General features: G+C 38.3%; 1 protein-coding gene across 1 annotated transcript in view; it reads right to left on the bottom strand.

Annotated features, from left to right (window-relative positions):
* Window positions 1–15,793, bottom strand: part of LOC114877023 (protein eva-1 homolog C) — a 223,931-nt gene that overhangs the window by 159,915 nt on the left and 48,223 nt on the right. The window lies entirely within an intron of this gene.

The following is a 15,793-nucleotide window of genomic DNA, read 5'->3' as shown; positions in this document are numbered from 1 at the left end:
AGGATGAGCCTAGAGGGAGAAGTTCGCGCTCTTAAAATCATCTTTCCTTTTACCCTCTTTTACGCGGCGCGAAAACAAAGCTTAACTCGAGTAATTATCGCACGCGGTGCCTACATGAAGAGAAACACACTGTCCGTGAGGTGCTCTGCTATTCTGATAAATCCACGATAAAGCGGCTACAGCTTTGAGACTGCTGAAAATGGGCACGTCTCCTTTTTCGTGAAACAAGATTAACTAAAACGTTGTGTCGAGATTAAAGCAACTTACTCTGTTGCTTTAATTCTATGCAAACGGTAGGGTGAATTTCATTAACCTGGACGAAGAATTCTTGAGTTTAACACAGTACATGTGTGAATAATTATTTATTTCTTCAAAATTGAAGAAAGGAATGAAGATACATTGATTGACTACATTTTTTCCCAAAGGGTGAAAATTATTTAGAAATCTGTGGATGATTTTTAGCAAGGATTGGCGAGAATTGATGAGATTCTTTATCTGTGAAAATTCGAGATTACCCGGAACATATTATGTGGTCTGTTCGAACGGACTAGGACATCATTAATCTTCCTTGTCGATAAGGTTTCTTATGGGGCAGAAGCAAGAGTGCATTGCGAATTGATCAATAAATGATAAAAGGATCCGTGATAGATGCGATCGTGAAGGCAATCACGATTCGCGTCTCGCGACCGTGCCTCGAACCGAGTTAGGAAAACAATTTATTATTGATAATAGAGCGTTGAAAAGGGCAGAAAACAAGATAGATCGTTTCTACGTGAAGAAATACACATTTCACGCGTCGAAAATTTCCTCGATTGGTTGCACACGTCCGGCTACGATCCACGCGTGGGACGAAATCGAGATCCTTGTGTATCATCAATCAACTCACCTGCTTGTTACATCATTTCTAACCTTCCTTCAGCTGTACGATGTAATTCAAGCAGTGAAATATATTTTCAAAAATGCTAATAGAAATTTTAACTTGTAAAATATTTTCAAAATTACATGTATTCGTGGGAAAATGTAGTTTTTCAATTTTCAACCTTGCATGTACAAAAGTACCGTACACTTACGTGTACTCTCAGGCCATCGTGGGAAACGTTGAATTATCGATTGCATCAAGTGACAAGAATTTTTGCCACTTTCAGTGCTTGAAGCACGTTTCTCTGCTCTTTAAGTTTTTAACGCGACTGTTCGCTCCAGTACACTGAACAAAGTGGAACGATTTAAATGTTTTGCTCGTTTCATCTTCAAGATCACGCAACCATCTTTCTCTGGAAATATAACTGCGACGGTATTTATGACTGCTACGAAAATATTTTCTAAACGGAATTCCAAATTATACGACTTTTTGAGAAAAACAGTAATCTGTTGTTCAGAGAGACGATAAAAGAAGCAGATACTCATTTTCCTCGGTTTCTTGTAAACATTTCAAAAGTTTGATCGACTGACTGCGTAACTTCTCTCGATAATCTCTTCACAATTAAAGTTCCTTCCGTTGGGAGATCTTACTTTTTGTTCTTCTTTTTTTTCCTCGCATGCACTTTCACGGTAACCACTGATCGATTTCCACTGAAGGAAGCTCCTTTTACACGATACGAACCGTGTTAACGAAAAATAGGTTTCCGATACGAAGAAGGTGAGTTTCTTTCCGCAGATTCTTCGCTTCCGATACCGTGGGGCGAGGAGAAAAAAAGAGAACGAGAGATGAGTAGTTGCACAAACTTTCTGAATTAAATAATGAAGGTACTTGATGATTCTTGTACGAACTTTATGATAAATTGAAGAACCTCATCATTTTTTAACGAACGGGTTAATGGTGTTTCAAAGAGGGATCTTTAACGACTATTTACTTACAGTAATATTTTTCCTCTGCAATACCGGGAAATTTTATTTTAATTACAGTTTATTGAATTAATATTCATTATAATTGCAAGTACTTCGAATTCACTGAATTAAAATTAAATTTATATTAAGTTTAATGATTTTAATTAATTTAATTAATATTGGTTAAATACGAAATTTTAATTATCTTGAAATGCATCGAATGAATCTTTACGCAAATAGGATTTTTAATCATTATAGAAAATTATCTGAGGAAGGAAAATATTTGATAAAAATATAGGTGCATTTGTATAATAAGAATCAAATTTCGCATCGAAGTATAGAATTTCACTCGAACCGAAGTACTCGCAATGGTCTGCTTTTCCTTTCCTACTTTCTATATTCCTGCAATGTCCTCTGATAGACCGACTTTATCCGGAAAGAACCCGTCTTTCGTTTTCCTGCACCATGGAGGGTGTGCGAACGAAAAATGGCTTTCCAATACGAAGTAGCTTGACCGCTTTCCGTTGACTTTTCATTCTTGCGAACTGCAAGAAGAATTGCAGACTGCTCGATGTAAGAGTACTCCTCGTGAAATTCCATCATTTACACCATGCTCATGTTTATAAAAGAGTCCTCTAAGGTTTCCAATAACCAGATTCATGTACTATTTCCATGAAATTGAATTGGTTCTTTTATTTTCATTCATTTTACGATAATAATTATTTAAAAAAAAAACGAAAAGGCAGCTTTGCAAATCTTCTTTTTTGCTTACACTGCACTAGTCCCTTAAAATCGGGACGAAATCATAGAAAAACAACGGTACTCTTCTCTCGTCCATATCGTTGCTCATTATTTCTCGAGTACCTCGAATTGCCAAGTTTTGTTCCTCTTAAAAGGCTAATTACGAAACCTCTTCCACGTAAACAGCAGTACGTACATTAAGCGTAGATGTTTTTCATGTTGAAATTTTCTCTAACTACATGACTTTGTTATTTATATACTTTAGAGCGCTATTTCTCCTCAAATAATCCATCCTCTTGAAATAGATTTTGTATAGCAGCATAAAATTTGAAAGTGATGCGTACAGACTGTTTCGTTGAAAAGAATTCCGACATCAGGGAATATCTCCACCTATTATAGTACCTACCTCTCGACAATATACTCCTGTATACTTTTCTCTAGCAGGATATAGAATATAGAGAACCGATAGCGGAAGTGCCAATTATGTACGAGTGGCAATTGCGTGACAAAAGCTCGACGGTTTGCGTTATTACAGTAAAACTACGAACGGTATTCATGGTGTTCGGAAGCCCCTTGAAAACGCTCTGAACGAAAGTGTGATCGTTATTGAAACATATATATAAAACATACGAGGAGATAGAAAGAATAACTGGAAGGAATTTTCGCCCACGAATTCTGGTGAGAACTTTTAAAGGATCAGTGTCGGTACATTTTTTGAAATAAAATGAATTACTTATAAAATATAAAATCTTCCATGCTTCAAGCTTTTATTCCTTCGATTTTTTTCTTTTATTTATCCCATGTTATATCGCGGCAAACTAAAAGGCGTTAATGGACTCATCTAGTAAACCAGAAACCAATTAATCACATCCGATTTACTGTTCGATTCGACTAAAGCCTTCGGAGGATTCAATCTCCGCGGGAAATAGAATTTGCATCTGTTCGCGTTTTTCATACACGGTAATCGCCTTCTGTTTTCTTTTCCTTTAAACCTCGGTGTTCCGGTTGGCGCGAACGGTCGCTTGAAATATGTTTGTTTGTCAGATTGTGTCGTGTCCTCCGCGTACCGAGAAGCAAGGAGAACGGAAAACCGGAGGAAACGGTGGAAAACGCATGGCCCCAGGGAAAGGTAAACCGTATTTACCGAAGCACAACCACATACATTTCCACATATGTATAGAATCCGTGTATAAACGTTACGTTTCTTTGATGTATTCAGAGTTATTTTCGATAACAGCCTTTGATTGTCTGAGACTTCTCAACATCCACAGAACGTAATTTATGAAAGATGTCGTGTGTAAATTGGCGCCTTTTGACACCTCGACGTTTATTAAAACACGAGAAAGAGGGAAAAAGGTGGTCGAAGAAAGGGTGGGAAGTCGTAGAATTCATTTGTCGTGCACGTAAACGCGGAGAAATTCAATTAACTCGGTATCGTGCAGTCTTTATGATTGCAGGACGTTTCATTCGTGCAATATTTCGTGCACGGAGAGCGTCGAACGCGAGAGGCATGCAATTAAACAAATTCTCTTGACGATATAAAAGTGTGGAACAGTAATATAACATAGGAAGAACGTACAACCTTTGGATTTTGAGTGAAGGGGCATCAAAGTGAAATAAAAATGAGAAGACATTCTTTATCGTGTAAAACGAGGGTCTTCGAGGGAGAAACAGATCAGTGATCCTGTGTCTTCCGCGAAAGTATGTACGTGGATCTTGTTACAAAGTACGAAGAATGAGCCGGCAAACAAGGGATGCCTTTTGTGCCTGTAGTCTGGTCAGCTCGGTTCAAAAAAGCCTTCTGGATGCTTGACGATATCCAGAGGGAGTTCTCGCCACATTTGTGGCCAGTTTTCACAAGTAGATCCCTTAATTGACGAAACACGAGTGCTAGCCCATTTTTCAGCCCTCAGTGTAAAATTACAGACACGCAGAAAGTGTTCATAATTTTTTCATTTACCGTCTGAATTTTATAGATATGAAATTTTAAATTTATAAAATCTTCATAAATATTCATATTTTCTTTGACGTTTATAAGAGAAAATTATCTCTTTAATATTTTTTCTATGCTCTCGTTCGTTCCTCAACGTTTGAGTAGTTTAAAGGAGAAATCAAGAGAGGAGAGATGCAAATTGAACCAGTTAAACGCAATGAATACCTAAAGCTCACGCGAGACACATCTCTCGTATCTTCTTACCGCACTTGAGCCTCTTCAAGCACACGAACCGCGTTTATTTCCTCGGGATAAGGAAAAAGATTTATCTCTACCTTCAAGTAACAAGCATTTCTCCTCTACTAATTTTCCGTGCTGGAAAAAGTGTAGCATAAGTACGCGTGTTTCGTGGAATGCTTTTTACGCGATGCTCGGTAGCATTTCTCGCGTGAATCACACCTTTCTTATCACTTGAAAATGCAATGAAACATGTTGAAAAATCTTCTTTGTCAAGAATATATTGAAGATATAATATTCTTAATTCATCAGCGTTTGAAAATTAGTTAAAAGATATTTAAATACAAAAACATCTACACCCACAATTTTGAAACATTTGCACGCAGCTCCTGGATTTCAGAAAAATAATAATTAAACCTGTTATTAAAACCGACTTCGTCAACAATGAAATATTTTTTTCCAAAACAATACAGTTATTTTGAAGTATAAATTTCGTTGGAATTGAGAACGGAATCATATTCTATTCATTTGCAACGTTGGATTTTATTACATTCCCAGAATTTGCAGGATGCTGAAATTTCTGTTCGTTAGTTATAAAACAAAAAAAAAATATCTTCCTTGAGCGTCGCGTTTTATCCGAGCATCCTCCACCAAATCTGATTCACCTCACCAACGAAATTATGCATTTACCAAATCTCAAGTATAATTATTTTGGAGTGGTGCCAACAGCGGTCGTTTCAGTCGTGGTTTCGGAGGAATCGGTTCCATTTGCGGTTCAACAGACGAAGGACAAACCCTAGGAAGTAGAGCTACGTGTAGTTGTTTCATTTGCGGTTGCAGGCTAAAGTATGAGTATTGTGGTCATACTAGCTTTCATTCACACCTCGATGAAAATCCTCAAACACACATCTTTCAATTGAAATTTCATTCAATTCAATCTACTCAACACCGATCCATTATTTCTTTCTCCTATCCTTCAAAAATATATAAGACACCTGAATCTAATCAATTAGAAAATCGAGGCAATTGAACGGACGGAAAACAATGACAATTCTAGCAAAAGCATCGGTGGTGATTGGCGCGGAAGATTACGCGTGGAATTTACAACATCTCATCATCGAGACGATCAACTGGAATCCCATCATCGAGAATTCTCGAGTTGATCTCAAAATTGGAAGCACGCTCGACCCCTCCATCCTGTCCGTCCCGATATAATTTGTTCAGAATCGATCCGGCATCGAGGTGTATTCCCGAATCTAAACACGCCGACGAGTAAAGAGCCGAGCGTTCCTTGGCGGTCGGATAAGTCGACGTGTCCAATATTCAAACCAGTTGGCAAGCACTTCCGGATCTAATCCCAGGAACCGGAGGTGGCGGTTCGAGTAGGCGGAGAGAGGCTGCTCCGTCGAGGACGTTGGAAAATCGTATTCGCCAACAAGCATGGGGGACCGTCGACCTGGTGTAAGCTCGATTTATCGGTTTTGGATAACCCGGTGACGTTTACCGCGCCGACTGTAAATCACGTCGGCGCAAGACTGACGCGTTTCGTGGCCACGTTTCCAGAGAGGAAGCACTCGGTGCAAACTCTACCCATGGATCAAAGGAATCCTCTCTCTTTATCTATTTGTCTGTCGATGTTTCTATCTACACTACCGGACAAAAATTTTCAATCATTTTCTCAAAACTTGAACTTTCAATTGTAACAGTACATTTTATGTATCTCACTTTATACATTTGTAACAATAAAAATTGTACAAATATAGAAAAATGATGCTTATTAATTTCCTATTATAATAAATAAACCATCCTCGGTTGTTTTAAGAGCATTCATTTATATATTTCATTGAAATTCTAATTCTTCTCGATGATTCTTAACTTTTGACCAATAGTGTATCTATCAATCTGTCTTCTCCTCTCACGTTAACACGGCTACGTTTGATTCATTAGATTGATATCCGACGTGCAACGAGTGACGATCGATAGAAATGTTTGCGATTCGGAACGTTTAATCCTGTCACCTCGCGAAACGGTGAATCATGAAGCTACGTGGTTGATTCTTCCTCCCTTTCAACGCGATTCGATTGCCGGATGAAGGAAAATGTTTTTGTTTGCTTGCTACCAACGCCAACGCACTGGGAGAATCGATTATGTTTGACGGCCTCGACGGAACTTCATGTTCTCGGTTATATACCAGGATTTTTTATTTGGCTGGTAAACAACTGGTGTAGCGTTCATTCAGTAAAGGACGTTACCTTCTTGGATATGAAATTCCAAAAGAAACGTTGCTTATACTTTGCATTCAATAAATTTTTATCCAACATTATAATTTCATGGATTTGATAGATAGAGATGTAACGTTAGGTGGTGAAAACAGAATAAACTGTATAGTAGCTAGTTAATCCTTTTCTAATACACTCTGAGTGGTTGAAGCGGTATACACGGACAAAGGATACGGAATGTGTTGGTTCTGGGTTAGAAAGCCACAAGAGGACCTCATCAATCTCACGTGCGACTTCTGACACACCACTGCACTTCATCGTGGTTCCTTTCTCCTACCTTCAATTCGATGTCTACAATTTCTGAGAAGTTTTCTTTTTAGCTTGTACACCGCAGTCTGGGACGACAAACTTTTCCCTTTAACACCAAGCTCAAGAAATATTCTTGATACTTGTACCCGATCCTTTGGAATATGCAAATTTGAAATAGGAATTTTAAGAAGAAGATTATTTATGATCCTTTGAAATAATAGCAGAGAAGGATATTAATTTTTGAAATTCCCTTTTGAGAAAATTAAAAAGATCTTGATAATTAAGAAGGGCAGTATATCTTTATTGGTGGGTAGCTTTATTACATACCTAACATGAAAACCACAGAGGAAAATCCAGGGTATTTCCACGGACCATGTACATTCCAAGGTGTCATATTTCTCTTCCTCAGAAAAAGTATGACGCCTTGAGGATCGTGCCGTATGGGCTAGTAATAAAACCGTAGGGAAACTGGGAATTCCTTGAGGGAACAAAGAGTAACACGTGCAACTAGCCGAGAAACTTGGACTTCGTTAATTCTTTCAAAATTATGGGAAAATCCCGCGAACGGTTAATGGTTTCCTTTTAATGCCTCCGTGCTTGGATAATAACCCATTGAAGACAAAGATTTAATTACACCATCTTATGAAATCAGAATTCTTTTTCTTCCAATATCGACGTCTATTATGATAAAATTCTCATAATTTTACATGGAATGTAAAATTTAACAATAAATAGAAATGATTGAATGAAATACACTTTCAGTTGATTAAATGATTCCTTATCTCAGCCAGATTTTTCTTTAACGCTGCGCGATTCAACCGAGAATGTGAAAACCGTGAAAATTCATTAAACTTAAATCCTTTTCAGATTAGCTTCACCGCATCTGTTAAAGGTGTTTTCAAAGGTGAGCTTGAAAAAAATTCAGCGAATGTAGGTTGAGGGAATCGTGTAATGCTATGTGATTCCTATTTGCGAAAGATTTGACCGCGGGGAAACGCGTCTGTGAAATGTAATGAGAGCAACAAAACGCAAACACGAGGAAACCATCAGGAATAGGCAGAAAAGCGGTGTGCATTCGCAAGGCAAACATTGTTCATCCAAAGAGATTAGTTCGAATGAACTTCACCCTCATTAATTTACCTGCTGCACGACCTATTTTCCCAAGTACACAACCATTGCTATGTTTTTCGGTTGGAACACGCATCTTCTGCTATCAAATTTCCCCAAAATAAATATCTCCATTTTAACATTTTAAAATATCTTAATTTTCAACATTTTAATATTTATCAATTACCGATTAATTGTTGCATATGTATTATTAAATAGATGAGTACAAAATTTTCACCCTTTTCCCCTTTCAATGTTTTCCTTTAATTAAATTAAATTTAAATGAATTCTCGCCTCTGCGTGAATTTATACTTTGAATTAATCCATAAATTTCGAAACACAAAAGGAGTTATCACATCTTGTGTACAACCTGTTAGGTCGCTCGAGAATTGATGCAGAATTTTTTTTTTTTTTCGAAACTCGTCCCAAGACGACCACTGTTCAATCGAAGTTTCGACGTGGTCGTTGTAGACGACGTCGACGACGCTTCTCTTTCGAAGAACGTTTGCCTGCCTCCTCGAGCAATGCAAATTTATGCTAACCGGGTGAAGCAACGCGAGTAGGTCGGTACGCTTGTGGATAACGATTTAGTGGGTCGTAATTTTCGTGCGACGAAAGTTCAACGGCGCGTGGGAAAGAGTATGTGGATGATTATGGGAATTCAAAATTTCCAGCAAAGACACCGGCTACTTGCCAGATAGATAAAGAACCGTTTCCTTCTTCAATTCGTTAAATAAATCTACGATCTTCGTTTAACGAGATATTCTCATTTGAAAGTCCAAGAATCCGGAATAATAAATTGATGTAATTAATTATAACCGAGTGTTGTTTGCACCAGTAATTTTTCCAAAGCTAACTAAAGCCAAGACAAATGATTTTCTCAAGGTTAAATGTCCCATCGACACGTAATAATCTTTCATTCTCGAATACATCCGTTTGCCGATAGCTCACGAACCAAAAGGAAGAACACACACTGTTATCGTTTCCATTGCTTCCAGCTTTCGGCGGATTCGCTAACCGAGGGGAAAAGAAACGACTTGTTCCAGTTATCGTGACGCTCGAACGATCACGAACAAAATAAGTCAAGCATTATTTTCACGAATCGGAGAAACTGTCGCTTCAATTGCTAGACCGTTTCATCCCCTTTCGCAATGTCTCGTTTTCAATCACATATAAAATTGAAAACACTGCTCTCAAAACTAGCTTGCTAACATTAAGACATCCGTCAAACAAATTATACGCCATCGGGTATCAATAACACGATCTTAAAAAATCATATGATTCATACGCTTCGACGTAGAATGATTAACGGATCGAAACTACCAGTGTTGGCACGAGTTTACGTATCTCTTTCTTTCCTCTCCTTTTTCAACCAATGCCACATTCGTTACATTTAGAATTTGCTGGGTCGTATATCTTCTGGTAATTGCTAGGACAGGGGATGCAACTATGCGGATCGCTCGTTAATTCTCAGATTGGAAAATTGTTGGTATCGGATAGTATGGTCGTGTTCTTGGATTAGAATTTATAAGCTGATAATAATTCAACGTCTGGAAAACAAGCTAATTTCTCCAAAAATTTATAAATACACATACATATTTCAATTTATAATTTATCTCAAATATAGCATCTGTAATTGAACGATATAAAAAGAAATATCTATTGAAATTCCTAGGAATCCGCCCTTAAGGGTTAGCAGACTTATGGTCAATAAAGTATTTAACGAGCATTTACAGAAATCCTAAGTAACTTGAATATCCACGCCCTTGCGTGTCGTCTAGGTACGTGCCAAAAGTGAGGAAGGATCGATTTCTTTAATCGTACAGATAGAACGAATGTATCGGGCCGAAAACATCCCCGAGGGTTTTGGCACAGTTCAACGTATCGAGAAGTTAGACGGGTGTGTCTGACATTATTGGAAGCAATTCTCCGTGAACCGTGGATCGTGGCTGCAACTAACCACATTATTGGTAGCGAACTCGATAGGAGACACTGGCATATCCCATATCGACAGAATCTTGCGAACGACGTGAAAAGTACATAAGAATCGATAAATCGGTTTCTAATTTAGAATGACATCAAACGATCCATCAATAATTTTAATGCTTTCTGCTTTTATCGACGATGATCGATGAGGCTGCGAATTTTTTTTGCATACAGTAAGATTTAGTTAAAGAAATTGCAACGATATGATGTTAGTACGAATTTTTCTTCAATTTAATTACTCGAGATTTTCTTACGAACCCTATCTTAGCAGAAAAACGAAATTTCTCAACTTGTTAAATCCGGGACGTTCTATCTTCTTAAACGGCGATTTTTACTTGTTCTAGGCAGCGTTATTTTTATCGCCTTCGTTAAACGTTAATCCCTTACAATCTTATTACGTCTTGGTACATGTAACTTACCGGTTGCAATTTTTTACTAAGAGATAACTTAAATAGTTCTACTTCACCCTCCTTAGATTCATCTATCATTTTTCATTTCTGAAGATATTTTGAAATATTTCAAGTCTTAATACATCCCTATCCTATCTCTATTAGCTCAACCCCCGTTATTGCCTGTTGCCCGCAATAGCAAAGGGCTACTTGCTGTGCATACCTGCTGTACGGTTAATCCACGGCACGAAATCGATTCGCGACATTGTTCCACGTGCGTAACCATACACTCGATCACGCCATTTCAGAAACCAGCAATTACTGAGCGCGAGCGCGACCACTTTATGACTCTGAATAATTCATGCTGCCCGCACTCGAACGTCGTCCGATGCAAACGTTTAGTTTAGCCGTTGTTGTTTCGGTCCGCAAAGTGCATTGGGATTGACTCGTTAGCGTGAAAAGCTGCGACAGGAAGTCATTCGTCTTCGAGATGACGCCTACGCTCGCATTTCGCAAGAATCGACACCGCGAGGTTCCCTTAGTTTATTATTAGATCAAAATTATAGCTTTTGAAGTGGTTATTACACGTGTCGCGTAAATGTTACCCTGATAAATTGTAGCAAAGTATGTTATGAAGAGTTTCTAGAAGAAACTTGGCAATTGTGTCAGCAAGATACGTCTTGACATTAACTTGAACTTCATCGGTGAAGCTACGTTTGCGAAGTTCTTCAGATGTCTGTTGACAGTTTCGACCGGTTGTTTCATTGATTTGCGGCAATCAGGTGGGCGAGTTTACTTTAGCGGGGATGTAAGGAGGCGCAAACATCTCGCACGTTCGAGGGAAAAGCTTGAGCCTGCAATCGGGATTCGTATTCGTTACTTAGGGGCCGATCGTTGAAATAAACCATCCCGAAGCATCGTTCGAATTTCAACGGAGACGAAACAGAATATGAAGGCAGAAGCCGCGTTTCCGCAACGAAACGGTTTTATCGTCGCTTCTATAGTTGTATAGTTACGACCATTGTTTCATGGATTTTACGCGGGAAATACGAGACCAGGCGTTTCAACAATTTTTACGACGAATGGTTGAATAAATTTCGCGCCGTTTTCGAGTTACGATTTAAAAAACAGGCGATAAAGTAGCTGGCGACAGCAATTCGTATTTCGTACCTTTCTCAATACCTTCGATATTAGAGTTGTGTATGCATCATTTGAATACGGGACGGCAATAATTTTTCTTTTTATTATCATACGAACCGATAAATTCTAGTTTGTACTTATTAGATGAGCTTGGAAATAAAGAAGATAAGATAGAAAAGGGGAAATAGCAGTCGTTTAAGGAATACTTTGGTATTCATATTTTGAATAATATTAGTAATTAAGAAAAAAATTGTGCATCTCGTGCACATTTCATTGAAAACTTCAAGGTACTAGGAGTCTGTATTCTACACAAGCCCTTGAAACAAGCCTCGGGGTAAAAGGGCGAAAGCCCTCTCGTTAAGTTGTCACCTTAGCGTAGAACGAGGGGTGCTAAAGCGAATGCTAAGCTTGAGACGGCATTTGTTGGCAAGGCACGTCGTGAGAACGGTGGATGTCGCTCTTGTGGGTTCAAATTGTGAATGGAAGAACAGAGGTGCAATCTACGTATCTCTGTGCCAGCAAGAAAAAGGAAGACATTTTCAATTTTCGTGACACCCAGAGAAGCGAGTCCTGATCACACAACTCTATAATTCAACTTTTAAAATAATACATCATTTTTATAAAATGTATACGTATTCAAAATTTAATGAATAAATTGATTATTTAATTCAGACCAACCCCTCAGTGATTTGAAACTTATATTAGATTGGAAACGTGTTATCCGTGAAGGATCGATTTGGAGAGAAACAAAGGCGTAAGCGTAAAAGAAAGAAAATACTATTACGGTATAGCAATAAAGGAGCAAACAAAATCAGCAAATTGGATTGCTGGATTCGGATTCTAACCTGGACCTTTCATCTGACAAAGGATTGTTCTGTTAATCGAACAACACGAAGCATCGAAAAGTTCTTTTTCCTTATCAACCGTAATATTCCAAGTTTAGAAGTGTAGGAAATTCGCAGAAATAAAAAGTACAGAAAGAAATTAAAAAACCGAGGATGAGAAAGTAAATTTTGTTATGGATTAAATTATTAATAATTTCACTGCTTTTCAACCGCGTAAAACAATTTCCCCTGATGCTCTACATACATGAGTCTAATCTTTCTAACTTTTAATTCTCCGATTTCGTGTATCTTTCAACCTCAGCGTCCAGCAAAGTATATCTCTGCATCCCCTAGTATCCCTTTTATTTCAAGAATTCCATCAAACGGAAATACTTGTGGGGTTAGTTCGCAACCAGCCGGTATAAGCGGCTGGAATAGCCGCTCCATTATTTATCCTATTACGAGATAACTGGTAGCAAGATATTTTTGCCGTTGCCTGCGGCACGAGGGTGGCCAAAGAGCACGTTCAACAACAGGGATCGTTCTGGGTTTATAGAGGGCACCGTGGCTGCTCTGGCCATAGGCTTTTCCACTGGATATTTCGCAACTCTCGTCTTACGTGTCTGCTCATAAAAGACCAGTTTTATTTTACGTTCCCTCGGATTCTTCTTCTTTCGAACAACGGCCAGAAACATCGTGAAACGGAACAGTAATTGATGAACGGTCTAGACCAGCCGAGATATCTGGCTTCTCGAGTTAATCCATAAACTTGTGCCCGGTTGATGAGTTCGTTTTATCGAATAAAAGATTAACAATCATTTCGAATTTTTTGAAAATAAACGATAACGAAATATTGTGAAAAATAATGAATAAAATATCAGAAATGCAATGAAGATGACCATGTCACCAATTAACTTCATAAACTAATCAACAGCAATGCATATTAATAACCCTTTCGCTATGTGCTTTAATGCTTTCAAAGTTCAATCAAGTAAAAGCCTTAGATAGAGATTAGATTCTTTGATAGATCGAAACACCTCGAAAGGCAATTTCTACCTTGAATCGCCTCTGTGCTGTTACTTTTCCTACGACATACAATCTTGTGGTAATCACAAGACGCGCTTGCAGTCAGACAGTTTCGTACGAATACGAAACGACACGCATCTACTTCCGCGAGAACATTCTCAAAATGAACCTCCTCACGTCTTCGACATCGCGAAAACATCGACGTTGACGAACAGACGACGATGCGGGATATGAAATTATTTTCTCAGGAAGCTGAAACTCTGAGAAATAAGAATAGACTGAGAAAATAACAGAAACGTTGATATTTCGAGGGAAATTGAAAAGTTTTATTGAATTGAAAAAGCTATTATTTTAAAAAGAAGAATTAGAAATTAGAAGGCATTTTCAAGCCATCGGTGAGCATCAGCAGTAGTTGTAACCACAGTCAGACACTCAACTAACGTTCGAAGTTCCAACTCAATTGATTACAGAACTTCGTGAATATCGATTGTAACTTCGGTCTGTAAGTTGAACTCGTGCTGATTAACGCTAATAAAGACGCTTTCAGAAATAGGAACAAAGAAGCTTGAACAGAACGTTTCCCTCGATTCGATTACATTTTTACGGTTGCTTTTGAGAATAATAAATGGATTCAATTACATTTCATTTGAGGCATCGATCGTTAATGAATAAATCAATAATCGCTATTACAATACCAACTTTTACCACGAAATTCAAGGTGCTAAAAAGGTAACGACAGACTCTGATGATATTTAAATTGGAGGAAAACAGAAGAGGCATCAGGAGCAAACGATCGACGGGCTCGTTGAGGGAGGATCAGGCAAAACGTAGGAAGTACGTGAGGCAGCGTTATCTATGCGGTCTTAAATCTCTCAGGTTGACACCGACGGATAAAAATAGAGCTGGTCGAATTGTTCTTGTCGTTCTCTTGGGTCTCGCCCAGCTGCTGCGGTTTGAATTCAAAAAAGCACCAACAAGAGAAAAATCTATGCGCTTCCGCTGTCGGTACGCGTATCCGTTCATTTTCGTTTCGTGAAACTTGTTGGAATCTCAACGACACGCCACTTCGAGCAAACAAATGAATAGCAGTGAAACCAGTAAATGAGAAAATGGGGACAAGTGACACTTTGGTGTGTCGTTAAAGAAATATATTTTTGAACAGGCAAAGTGGGTCAAATTTGATGATTTAGAAATTTGGAGATCTAAGAATATAAAAATATAAAATTTGTTCAATGCTCTCACTTATTCGTCACTGATTTATGTGACAAAGTTCGATCACAATGACGGATCGGTTTGTTCAAAATTGAAAAACGTATAAAATAAAAACGTAGGGGACGAACGGTCGAACATAAGCACCCTGTTGAATAATTCGCAAGGACGTGATTGCTTCGGGAAGTAAATTACTTGTCCCGGTGACCGGTTGACTTCGAAACTACGTTCTCTAAAAGATTGCAGAGCTGACGCGGTTTACCTGTGTATATATAGAAGCTATCGAACAACATCGGAGAAGGTTGGTACACGGGGGTTAGACTATAAAGTCTCTGGAGGTTTACGATCCGACGTCTTTGAAACTATCGATTACTAGAAGCTACCCTTCGTGCTCTTTGAAAACTCTTGCCTCAGAAACACCGAACGATCCTCTGTCTACATGCACGGATTTTCATACAACCCCCTCACTGTTGTCTTGTTGCACTTTCAATCGCTTTATGAAGCGAACACCAAACTGTCAAGAACCTCGTTGACCAGTTTTTGTCTCCAATAAGGGCGATTTACATCGTGTATCGAAATTTTTATCGTTGAGTGTACATTGTAGGGGAAGAAATTTAGGGGTTGAAGAGGTAGAGCGTTATAGAAAAGGAGATAAAAAGTTTGAAGAATTTTGTAATTAACTGGAACTATGAAATTAATTTAGTTAACACTCGACAATAGCAAAGCTAAAAATATGATTTCATAGAATGACTGACACGATGTCAAACGCGTTAAATTTCAAAAAACGTTTACTCATTCTTCGTAAGATGTTCAAGTTCGCTCATTAAATATTCTTTTTAGAGTTGGAAA

Source organism: Osmia bicornis, chromosome 13 (genome assembly GCF_907164935.1).
Source record: "Osmia bicornis bicornis chromosome 13, iOsmBic2.1, whole genome shotgun sequence".
Classification (NCBI taxonomy): Eukaryota; Metazoa; Arthropoda; class Insecta; order Hymenoptera; family Megachilidae; genus Osmia; species Osmia bicornis.
Note: the sequence above shows the minus strand (reverse complement) of the source record. Positions and strands in the feature narration are given on the sequence as shown.